We start from the raw sequence: 12,739 nt of genomic DNA, 5'->3' as shown, positions 1-12,739 counted from the left end.
ACACTAGGACTGGGCCGGCACGGAGCAGGGCTCTCAACCTTTGCTTGCATCCCAATCGCTCCGGGGGCTTGTTAAATGCCGATTTGGTTCAGTAGGTCTGGGTGATGAAAGGCCGTTGCTCTGTAGGCGATACTTTGAATACTAAGGAAAGAAATCGAGCTTTTTCTAGATTTTGATTCAGAAGCAGTGATGTGCCCGGTCACTGGGAGGATTAGGGAAGTGAAGAGCAAGCCCAGGGGGAGAGGCATCCTGGTGATGGGGAGGAGGTGCACCTGCACTCAGCATCACTGGTCCTCCTCTTCAGTCTTTCCAGGATGTGGCCAGTGGTGGTGGCTGAAGGGTCTACACCGGGGCACTTTTCTTATTACAGGGTGTCCAATGTTTTTTTTTTTTTTCCTTTAAAATGGAATGCTTCATGAATTTGTGTGTCATCTCGCACAGGGACCACGTGAATCTTCTCAGTATCATTCTGATTTTAGTACATGTGCTGCTGAAGCCAGCACCAAGCCCGATACTCTGATCTTCTCAGGTAGTCTGCGAACCATCTGATATCCTTTAGTGTGTTGCTTTTTTGGTTTAAGTTAGCCAGAGTGGGATTTAGTATTTATTATACATCCAAGAATCTGGCCCATTCTTGCATTCTAATTAGGTGTTGTTTACCTGGAGAGCTAGGTGATGAGGCAACCTAAGGCTTCATCAACTCAGAAAAAAGAGTCCTAGATTGATTAGCAATGCCTGCACAGGTACAGGACAAGGAGATATGAGTGTGCACACTGTGCTTTTGTCCTCTTCATGTAATTAGTTCCCTGTTGCTGATGTAATAAATTACCACAAACTCAGCCTCTTAAGACAACATTGATTTCTTCTCTCACAGTTTTAGAGAGCAGATCCAAAGTGGTTTGGCAGGGCTGCATTCTTTCTGGAGGCTACAGGGGAGAGTCTGTTTCCTGCATTTCTGGCAGGAAGAGGTTGCCCGCACTTCTTGGTTCAAAGCCCCTCCCTTCAATTTCAAAGCCAGCAATGTAGCAATGACTTCAAATCTCTCTCTGACTCTCCAACCTGTGCTGCTGTTATCACATCTCTAACTCCGACCCTCTTGCCTCCCTCTTCTAAGGGCCTTGTGGTTTCATTATATCCACCAGAACATTCTCCATATCCTGAGGCCCTTAAAATAATCACAATTGCAGAGTCCCCTTTGCCGTGTAAGGTAACATGTTAATAGGTTCTGGGGATTAGGATGCAGATACCTATGGGGGGAACATGATTCTGTCTATCACGTCTATGAAGTAGTAGTTTGGAGCCTCCAGGGAGTATTCTTAGCACTCCCATAAGTGCTCAGTTCTTTGGTGACAGACTCATTTTAATGAAAGATGAATGCATTTATTTATAATGATAACTTAGAGACCAGAATACAAGAGCATTTTGTAGAGAGCATCTCCTTATTTTGGTATTCCCCAAAGTACAAATTATTATACAATAAGTTAGGAATTAGACAACAAGAAGTAAAAAATTGAGGGAGACACCTAATTCTGTCAAGGCCTAAGAAAATATTTATCTCCATAAAACAAACATCCCTCTAGAAACAGGGGAACTCGTGTCCTTTAGATAGAGCAGGTGTTGGCAAACCATAGCTCACCACCTGTTTTTTATAAATAAAGTTTTATTGGGACACAGAAAGTACATAAACCCACTTGTGTATGTACTGTCATGATTGTCTCTGCCTGGTGACATGTGTGGACTGCAAAGACTAAAATATTTACTATCTGGCCCCTTATAGAAAATATTTGCAAACCTCATGGGATAGAGATTTATTAGACCAATGGTTCTCAGATTTTAGTGTGAGAATCACCTGAAAGTTTTATTAAAACATAAATCTCACCTTTTACCACTCAGTGGGTCTGAAATGGGATCCAATAATTTGCTTATCAAGTTCTCAGATGGTGCCAGTGCTGCTGTCTGTAGAACACACTTTGGGAAATGGTCACTAGACTGTAAACTCCAAGAGGGTGGAGACCCACCTAATTGGCTTGCTGATGTCCAAAGCGCCTAACACAGCAGTCACAGCACTGAATGCACAGAGCGGTAGCTAAATGACAGTGGGACCTGTGTTTTTCTGTTAGGGTTAGATAAATACTGATACACTAAACACAGTTTTCTATGCATGTGTTAGGTAAAATCATGCCCTTCCCCACCAAAGATGTCTGTGTCCCAATCCCAGGAATCTGGAATTTATGTTGCAAAAGAAACCATGCTGATGTGATTAAGGTTATGGACCTTGAGATGGGGGGATTGTCCCGGACCACGCAGGCAGCTGATCTGATCACATGAAAACATTTCCCTGCGCAGAGAAACAGGCAGATTGAAGAGAAGGTGAAAGTGAAGAGACAGGAGAAAGACCACCTGTAGTTGCAGGTGTGAATACAAGGGGGCCTTGAGCTGAGTAATTCCAGGGTCTTCTAATACTGGACAATGCCCACCAGACAACAGCCAGAGGGAACCCGAGAGCTGAGCTCTAGAACCACGTGGAGCTGAATTCTGTCAACTACCCGAGTAAGCCTGGGGTCTGATTCTGCTCCAGAGGGAGGCAGGTGCCAACACCTCAATTTTAGCTCAGGAAGACCCGTGTTGAACTTCTGATCTGTAGAACCATGAGATAATAAATTGGTGCTATTTTAAGCCAGTGATTGTGATAATTTGTTGCCACAGCAACAGAAAATTAACATAACATGTTTTACCTTCTTTTTGCTATTTTTGCTGATTTTGCAGTGACCTGGAGGACCGTATGTTATTTTTCCCATCCTGGGTCAGGGAGAGACATCACTGACGGATGTGATATTCTCAATGACATTGCTGTATTTATAACTCCTAGCGTTCACCACTTTCTGTAATAAACTCCATGCATTATTTGTTTAGTGTCTATTTTCACTTGAACCTGAACTTTACAAGAGCAGGGGTCCTGCCTGCCCCATCGCTGCTGCTTCTATAGCAGTCTGCAAACATAAGAGGTGTTGGAGGAATCTCACGGCATAACGAAACATCCGTGCCCATGGCCTCAAAACTTCAACATGGTCCTCCAGTTAGCCTTGCCCGATGAACACTTGAGAAGAAATCTACGTGCCATCCTTATGCTAATATCAATGCCACCAATAAAAGTCAACATGGTCCACTGTATGTCAAGCACCATAGTAAACACTTTGCAGAAAGCAATTCATTTTATTCTCATGACAACCCTCTTTGGTAGGTACCAATGTCTCCAATTCATAGACAAGGAAGATGAGACACAGCTTAAGCGACTTTCCCAAGGCCATGAACTTTGATGGGAGACCTGGGCTTGGAATGTGTCCAGCCCATACTTCTAAGCACTGGGTTTTTTTTTTTTTTGGCCAGGGCTGGGTTTGAACTCTCCACCTCCAGTATATGGGGCCAGTGCCCTACTCCTTTGAGCCACAGGTGCGCCCTCTAAGCACTGTTTTGCACACATTCTAACAAGCTGGGAGTTGGGAGAAGGGAACGAGATAACTGGTGTGTAGAATCTAGCCAAGCTTCCCTCTTAAGTCCCTGCTTCATCCTGGCCTGTTTCACCACAGCACAGTGGCCAGATCATTTAATGAATTGCATTTGATACAAGAGGAGGCTGAGGAGATCACTGAGTTCCTACCTGGAAGAGCCAGACTGGAAACCCAGGTGCTCCTCTGTCCAGAAGCCTCTGCTGTGCTCCACAAGCGCCTCCTGTGCGTGTTGACACCTTTTTCTCTCCAGTGCTTGATTTACGAGCACCTCTCACACCTTCCTCGAAAGCAGTTGGCTCTAGTATCTACTCGTGAGCTTGTTGCTGAGTTAGGATTGCTCTTCCCTGACAGAATTTGGTTTCCCTGCTTAAGAGAACCTGTTGGGAGAACCTACAGAGAGAGGGAACTTCTGTTCTTGGCGACCAGGGCAGCTCGTATACAAAGAGTATATCTCGTCTCTTTACTGATGTGAGTAGTCTGGGCTGGGAAACTCCCTTCTCATCACTCTGTGGGGAGGCAATGCTTGCGGCCAGTGGCCAGCACCTGCCGTCTGAACCTCCTCTCACTTGTCTCAGGTAGGGGCTGAGGTGGATGAGAGATGTACACAGTCTGGGGACGCCTTGTTCTTGTTGCTGCCTGCAAGGGCAGGTGCCAGCTCCGGTTCCTGAATCTCTGACAAGCAACCACACGTGGGATGAGGGTCTTCCTCAGTGCCAGGTTAGTCTCTCTCTCTTTCTTTTTTTTGAAAAGTAAATATTTCAGGTTAATGTGAGGGTAAAAACGACCAGGTCAAAATACATTTGATTTTGTTAGGTAGAGTCCCTCTTGTGGTTATGTCCTACACACAAAAGGTGTGCTAGACACCCCGACCTGTGCCCATTCCGTGAGAGTGCCCCCCCATCCCTCCCTCATTACCCCTCCCCCTGACTTGAATTGAAATGGGCTTTTCTCCTATGTGGGCACATATCCGATCATTTACTGGCTTTGTACGTCCAGAGTCCCTTCAGAACCTGCTAGTCCTGTGCGATGTCAGGGTTAGGGTTGGGTATCAGTGGATGCTGGGTGGCAGGGGGGACTCCACCTGAGCTGGATGGAGGATGGAAAAGCCTCTGCAGGTCTCAGATACTGGTCCAGAAGCTGATGGGATTCGGCTCCCTGGAAGCCACTGGCCGGACTGGGAAATCCTTTTTGGAAAGTGCTTCCCCCACTTTAAGAAAATTCTTGTTGGAAATGGTGTCCCTCCTCGAGTGAATTCCCCTTGAGGGAGGCATGATTTTCCCTCATCAGCATTTCCCCATTTTGCAGGGCTGGAGGAGAAAGCTCTCTTCAGTCTGTTGTCTGTCCCCTTCTTTTCTCCAGGATTGAGGTTTCCCACGTGGAGCGTGCAGCAGGTTGCGCTCTCCAGGATGGAGCCCGGCAGGCAGAAGTTGGCTGTTTGGAGGGGGCACTTATGCCTGTTTGTGGGAGGGAGGGATGCAGTGTGTGCAGGGGTGAGGGGAGATGAGCTAGCTTACAACCTCGTCACTGCCCTCAGTCCTAGGCAGCTCTGATGCCAGGAAGAGCCAGGGGGTCTGGGCTACACCCCAGCGTGAAGCCGTCATTCCATGTGGAATCCTCCCTCCTCGCGTGTAGCCTCAGGGGAGCCATCTCCCTTCAGCTGAAGGTGAGCAGGCCTCAGAGAGGACTCACTTGCTGCTGATGGATGCCGGCACTCCCAATAACGCCCCTGTTATGGGTGGGGGAGTCCGGGTAACACACCTCAGTGCCCACTACAGCCCTCGTCTGTGGCATCTAAAGCATCGCACACTTTGACCCACTTCCTTCTGACAAGTCTGCTGTGGGCAGGCCCCCTCTTGGAACAGTCGAGTTCCAAAACCATGGAGGAAGGGAGAATCTGAGGCAGTCACCGTTACCTTCCAAACCTCAGTATGGTGCTCACACCAGGGGAGGCCCCGGGAATGGAAACCAACCCAAGGAACGGCACTTCCATCTCATGAGCTCTCAGGTTACGCCCACGAGGGTTGTATGGGGTAGAATCTCCCTCACTACATAGATGATGTCCGGCTCTCTGTACAACACGGCAGGGCACGTAGCTGCCTTTGCACATGTTAAACGGAGGTCCCCTTCTATAATAAACTCATCTTCTTGAGTAGGGATCAAATTGTGTAGCGATCATCTCCTACACAATTCCAATGTTTTATCATCATCTATCCATGACTTTCTTCTGTCATGATAGAATAATGATCCCTGCATGCTCTGCTCTCAAGGAGCCATGAATTAGCATATGTGTGTGTGTGGGGGGTGTACATTTAGCACATGTAATAAATATAACAGAGCAGGGCAAATGCTCTATACACGTAACATGCAGGTTTGAGGAATTCAGTTTGAAAATTCAACATAAGGTTTTTGTAAATGGGGGGCACAGCCGTGGAAGTTTGCTCTTATTGGCTGAGATAGAAATATCACAACCTTTCGTGTCCTTCAGAGTCTTGCAAAGTTGACCATGAAAGGTTTTTTTCATTCTGCTAAATTCGTAATTAAGAGGAACACTGGCTGACAAAAATAGATACTGACATTATATGAAATGGAATGGGCCGGAGGAAAATGAAGCGCTCCAAGGACGGTTGGCCTGACTATTTTACCATCAGAACCTTTCTCCTTGAAGCCGAAGGAGAAAATAGCTCTCTGCATAGGATCTGAACCATCTTTGCTAGCCGTGGCTTTTTTTGTTTGTTTGTTTTTTAAAGTCAAGGCTTTTATGGAAAATATTCCTTTAGAAGAAAAAGAAGTTGGGCTTTTGGTTGGTGTTAATACTTTAGGTTTTGCATAGAATGTGCCTATAGTTTTTTGAGAGTTAAGATGTGCCCTGTGGCAAGTCCCTGTGGCAAGTTCTCGGTGGGAGCCGGAACAAAGTCTGGACTCAATAGCAGGATTGATGCGTTTGGGGGAACAGGTGGGGAAACAGAACAACGCGTGATGATGGAGGGCGCTTCTTGCCTGTTGTCTGCGCCTCCAGAGGACACCAGGTGCTGGATCTGCGGAAAAAATCACCCACACTCCTGAGCTTTCTCCCATCTGTCCTCAGTGGTGTGTTTTGCTAGGTAAGGTGCCAGAAGCTGAGTTGCTGTCCATGGGTTAGAAACTTTGAATACAGTAAGAATGTTTGTTTTTGAAGTTTCCTGACCTTCCCGGGAATTGCACTGCTTTTAATAGCATCAGTCTGTTTGGTATCAATTGAAGCAAACATCCAGTATCTTCTGTAACTAGAGGGACTGATCTAGGAGCATAACTTTCCTATTTCAGAGAAGATGAGTTTATCAAAGGGGATCACCTCAGAGTAGAAACAGAAAGGAGAGATTGCAGCTGATATCAAGTGTGATGAAACAAATGCTAGCCCTTCAATCACGTTCTGGAAGGGAAAAAATTCATTTCCAGGAGGTTTTACAGAAGTCGAAATCTAGAGATCTTTCAGTTCCGTACACAGGGCAAACTACCAACACTGGGCATACCACAGTATAATCTGACGGGAAGCCTGCCTCTGTTCGTTTATTTGGGGTCACACGTGTTCATTCTTTGGGTGGGCATGCGTTAATTCATTGGGTCACTCATTTATTAGATCTCTGCTATGAACTGCCTCGTGTTCCCCTGCCTCCAAATTCATGTTTAAGTCCTAATGCCTTAGTCTGTTTTGCATTGCTATACGGGAAAATTTGAGACAGTGACTTACAAGGAGAATAGGTGGATCCGGCTCACAGTTCTGCAGACTGTACGAGAAACATGGGTGCCAGCATTGGCTTCTGCCGGCAGGGAACTTCCAATCAAGGCGAAAGGTAACGAGGAGAGGTGTGTCACACTGTACGAAAAGGAGAGAGAGAGAGAGAGAGAGAGAGGAGTGCCAGACTTTTGCAAACCACCAGCTCTCTCAGGAACTATGTATGAACTCACTCATTACCTCCACGAGAGCACTAAGCCATTCTTGAGGGATCTGCTACAAACACTTCCCACCAGGCCCCACCTTCCACACTAGGGATCAAATTTCAAGATTTGGAGGAGCCAAATATCCAAACTATGTCACCTAACCCCTAACGGGACTATAGCCGGAGATATCATCTTTAGGAGGCAAGTAGGCGTCAATGAAGCCATAAGGGTGGGGCCCTAGTGCCACAGGACCGTGGCCTCTAAAGAAGAGGAAGAGAGAGCTCTCCTTCCCCTTCCTCTTTACCATGGAGGACGTGGCCAGAAGGTGGCCATCTATAATTTGGGAAGAGGGCGCCCAGCAGAACCCAGCCACACGGGCACCTTGACCTCAGGCTTGCAGCCTCTACTCTTTTGAGAGAAAAAGTATTTCTGTTGCTGAAGCCACGCCGGCTACGTATTTTGTAATGGCAGGCTGAGCTGACTGATACGGCCTCTCAGTCATTCAACTGGGATTTACTAAGTGCATCAGGCACCGTGTGGGACTCGGGAGCTGAAATGCCAGATGTGGTCCTTGGGACATTCCCTGTTGCTTCCGTACTGATAACTATCCCCTTGTTCCTGGCAGCAGAACACAGACTCTGTATGGGTGGCACTGTGCCCACCTCGGATCGTGGCAGGTCTGAGCCCTCCTCCTTTTGTTCATTAATGGTCTCAGTGTGGGCGTGGGATCCTATTCTATGAGTCAGAAGGGGAAGTTTTCTGGGGCAATTGCTAATTATTTTCTTTCTTGAAAAGAAAAAAAACTCACAAGAAAAATGGTTTGCTCTTCCCTACTTTCTTTCACTTTAATGCTTTAGGTACAATAATATATGTGGATGCAGTGGCTGGAGCTCGGGAAGCCATGTTGCAACCATGAGGGGAAAAGGAGAGATATTGAGAGAAAGAGAGAGAGAGAGGGAAGAGCTTTTGTGCTGCTGTTAGGAGGTTATTCTGTTATTCATAGCCAAATTATTCATAGAGTCCCTGCCCTAAGAAGTTTACAGTCTGATAAGGAAATAGGCTTTTAGGCACTGACTGTGTTTTAAGGGAAGGATATAAAAAATGGTATGTAAACATACTGCATCATAGAACCAAGAGGTTCTTTTTATCCATTATCCTCTTTGAAGAGTGCTATTCAAGGAGAATGACATTCTTATCCATAATGTCACTTCCTTAAGATGACTAAGATTCTCTTTTTAAAGAAAGATCAGTCACATTCTACTTTGGGGGAAAAGAGGGGCAGAAATGCTGTGAAATGCTGTGGGGGCAGAGAAGGGCACCCGCCAGGTTCTGGTCCTGGCCCCACTTTGTCCCACATGCAGAACGTCAACCAAATTACCAAACTACTAAATGACATCAAGAGGGAGGCTCTCTAAGAGAAAAATGTCATTTACTTGGGAACTGGGCATGGCCGTGGGAAACTCTGCGTGACTTCAGGGAGGTAAAGTGAGATGAAGGTTTTCGTAGGGGAAATGAGAAGTATTGCATAATTGTTTAGAGACGTTATCCTTGGCTACAAGGGTCAATAACAAGAGTGGCACCAGGCCAAGCTTGACGGGCAGTTGGTGGGCAGACATCCTTGCAGAAGTGATTCTTCTGTGTGTGGAAAGTTGTGATTTTGCAGAGGATTTTATGATAGTTCTTGTTTGCCGTCATTAACACATGAGACCCTCTCTGAAGGCCTCCTCTGGCTCTATTTTTCAGCTTTTTTCTTTTTTAACTCAAATGACACCTTTATGATTTTGACAACTTACCCAAACCCCATTGTCATCTGTAAAATAGGGATAATGGTATGACTTGGCTAAAGTACCTGGAACACAGTAACCTCTCAAAGAATGTGGTTGTCGTTATTTTCCAGGCTTCACTGTGAATGCCTGTCACTTGGGGGGATGAATCTTCTCATCTTTGGTCCTCCTATAAGGAAGGCAGGGGCACTGACTGCTTCATAATGTTGGGAACCCCCTTTCAAAAAGAAAGTATGCTTTACTTCTCTTGCCCTTACAGGCCTTGGTAAAATTTGAAGAATTTTCTTATATTGCTTCAATTTGTCCCTACTTATTCCATCTTTGTTGATGATGCGCCATTATAAACGGGGTATTTTTTTCCCCACGTATTTTCTGTACTAGGTCAGTTCCACCTCAGGCTGTCCAAGGACTCTGAAGATGCAGCCAAGATGTTAAAAATCAGAGTCCTGAAATGACCTACATCACAGACTCTTAGCTAGTAGGAGCAATTTGCTATCCGCAGCTTCCAATGTCTCCTTCCCACACCTGAACTCTGAATGTTGGCCCTGACTCTAGCAGCAGTGTGTCTCGCTTGGGATGGCAGACAGGGAGGCAGAGAGCGCCAAGAGTCGGGTGTGAAGCCACGCTCTAGTTTAGAGCTTCAGATACTTTATCCTTATAATGGGGGCAATATCCTTCCCTCTTAGGTTGTTGTGAGATAATAATATCAAGCCCTGAACACACTTTTTGGTCTGCAGTTGATACTAAACCATCAACTAAAAGTGTAGGTTCTGGGCCCTGGTCATATGGGCTCAAATTCCTACAACCAGATGTTTCCTAGCTGTGTGTCCTTGGGCAGATAACTTGGCCTTGCTGAGCCTCAGTTATTTTGTCTGTGAAACAAGGGTAACAATAATACAGGCTTTTGGGGGGCAGCTATGGAAATGAGATGAAAATCCTCATAAAGGGTATATAGAGGCTCAGTCTATGCTGAGTGCCAGGTATGTAAACTCAGTGAGGGTAAAAACCTCCCCAGCCTTGGCCACTGTGCAAGTTCCAAGGCCACTGAATGAATGAATGAACAAGGGAGTGAAAATATTGAACTGAAATAATTCAATGGTATCTGAATAAAATCCAAATTCATAGTTATCAGCTGTGAGTCTCTGTTTAAAAATTCTAAGAAGGTCAAGTCCTGTGGTTCTTCACTGGAGTCTACTGTGTCCCAAGAGACACATGGCAATGTCTGGAGACACTTTTGGATGTTATAATTGTGGCGTGCTACTGGTATCTATTGGGTAGAAACCAGTGATGTTGCTAAATATCCTGAAATATACTTGACAGTCCCTTGTCGCCTGCCTGCCCACCCGCCAAATAAAGTTATCCGTCCCCATATGTCCATAGCACTGAGGTTGAAAAGCCCTATTCTAGCCACCAAGTTATTTTTGGTCTCTCACGGCTTAGTAAATGGTCACATTATCTGGTATTGGGTGAGGTAATCTGACCCAGAAAGGCCCATTGGTGATGGCTAGTAATTTTTCAAACTATAAAAACAGGTAGGTGGGCTTGGCGCCTGTGGCTCAAGGGGCTAAGGCACCAGCTACATACACCTGAGCAGGTGGGTTTGAATCCAGCCTGGGCCCACCAAACAACAATGATGGCTGCAACCAAAAAATAGCCAGGTGTTGTGGCAGGTGCCTGTAGCCCCAGCTACTTGGGAGGAAGAGGCAGGAGAATTGCTTAAGCCCAGGAGGTGGAGGTTGCTGTGAGCTGTGATGCCACAGCACTCTACCGAGGGTGACAGCTTGAGGCTCTGTCTCAAACACCCCCCCCCAAAAAAAACAAACCCATGCAGGTCGTATGTACAGGTCCCCAAAGATGCCGTGTTTCTTCTTCCACTTGCTAATTTTGGGATGCTCTGGTGGTAATTTCCTGGCTTACTTTTGCCTTGGATCAAATACTCCTTTAGGCATGGGATTTGCAGTAATTAAAACCCAAGGAGATTGAAACTTTTCCTTCGAGAAGCTTGTGAGATGAATGATTCATACTTTCTGATGAATCGTCAACCCCTGCCATGATTTTTCAGTCTGCATTTGCTAGCTTTGCTATTTCCCCTTATCCATTCCTTCCCCTACCCCTTTGTTTCTGTGTTTCCATGGATTGCCAAATTGTTGAAGAGCAGCAGGAGAGGTGAAGCCAGAGGATCCTTCTGGCTGTGAGGTAACACCAAGAGGATGTGCTGGTTGAGGTAGCTGCTGAGTGACACCGTCACTGATGACTCCTTACACGCAGGGACTGGAGAAGAACAGAGTGTGAGAAGTAGTCTTTCAATTTTAAACACTGTTCAGAGTGAGAGGAATAACATAATGAACATGTTCTAATTCATTAAGTACTTTTTCACCATTAATGTAAGTTCAAACCAACTCAGGATGGCAGTGACTGCTAGTCTGCCTCCCCCAATAATTCATCTTGCTTATTCCATCGTAATAGCAAAATCACACCCAACCAACCTGTTTCTCAGCCTCCTTTGCAGCTAGATGTGTCTGTGTGGCTAAATTCTGACTAAAAGGCTGGAAGGGGAAATTTTGTGTGACAGTTTCCAGCTAATAGTCCCTAAAGGAGAACTGGTGAATGCCTTTACCTCTGCACTGTGTTCTTTCTTTCATTTTGGGGCCTGAAGATGGATGTGATAGTTGGAGCTCCAGCCAATATTTTGGACCATGAGGTCTAGGCTGCAGTCAAAGAGTAACAACTTAGAAGGAACCGGGGTTCCTAAGGTGGGACAGAACCTCCTTAGAAACCCTGTCCTAGCTGTCTTTGGATTTTAAGCTGAGAGTGAGGATTATTCTATTTTTTAAAAGCCACTGTTATACTTTTTTATTTTTTTCATCATTATCCTTTGCAAAATGTCATCCTAACAGATGTCTAGACCAAGGGAAGGCAGCCACAGAGCCCATCTTGATTCCTGTACTTGAGAGCATATTTGCTTTTTTTTCTTTCCCGTAAACTCTTCTAATGTTGGGAAGTGGACTTCAGAGAGGCCTGGGAATGTAGCCCAAGGAAAATTTTTTCAAAATGACAGAGATGAGGAGACTTTTAACTTTACACATAGTAGACACTCAAAAAACGTGTTAATTCAGTGAATGATGTAGGGTGAGGAAGAAAAACATGTATTGAGCATCTGCCATGAGCCAGGAACTCTGCTAGGCTCAGGTCAGGATGGTTTTGAACAGAAAAAGAAATTCTAGGTCAATGGCTTTGAGAATACACAGTTAAATGTGAAGAAGAGCTTGTAAACAAAGAATCACAACGTGGGGTGATGGGCATGGCTGAATGTTCTGAAATCTCCACCATCTCCTCTTCTTCCTACTTCTTCTGATACTGGAGCTGATATGGAGTCACTGCCACAGATGTTCCTAATATCTTTTTCCCCCTTTCTCTGTAACAGGGAGCTTTGGAGTTGGGCCCATGGCTTCCCAGCTAGAGATGTTTTCTATCCAACTTGGCAGCTGCAGGAAGTCATGTGACTCCATTCTACCAATGGCAGGAGGG

General features: G+C 45.7%; 1 non-coding gene across 1 annotated transcript; it reads right to left on the bottom strand.

The window, feature by feature from the left end:
* Nucleotides 1-397: 397 nt before the first annotated feature.
* On the bottom strand, nt 398-503 carry LOC111724507. Its single transcript, XR_002772803.1, has one exon. It is a non-coding gene; the product is annotated as a U6 spliceosomal RNA (small nuclear RNA).
* Between the last annotated feature and the right edge of the window lie 12,236 nt (nt 504-12,739).

Source organism: Otolemur garnettii, unplaced genomic scaffold (assembly GCF_000181295.1).
Source record: "Otolemur garnettii isolate 467f Iridium unplaced genomic scaffold, OtoGar3 scaffold00023, whole genome shotgun sequence".
In the NCBI taxonomy this organism is placed as follows: Eukaryota; Metazoa; Chordata; class Mammalia; order Primates; family Galagidae; genus Otolemur; species Otolemur garnettii.
Note: the sequence above shows the minus strand (reverse complement) of the source record. Positions and strands in the feature narration are given on the sequence as shown.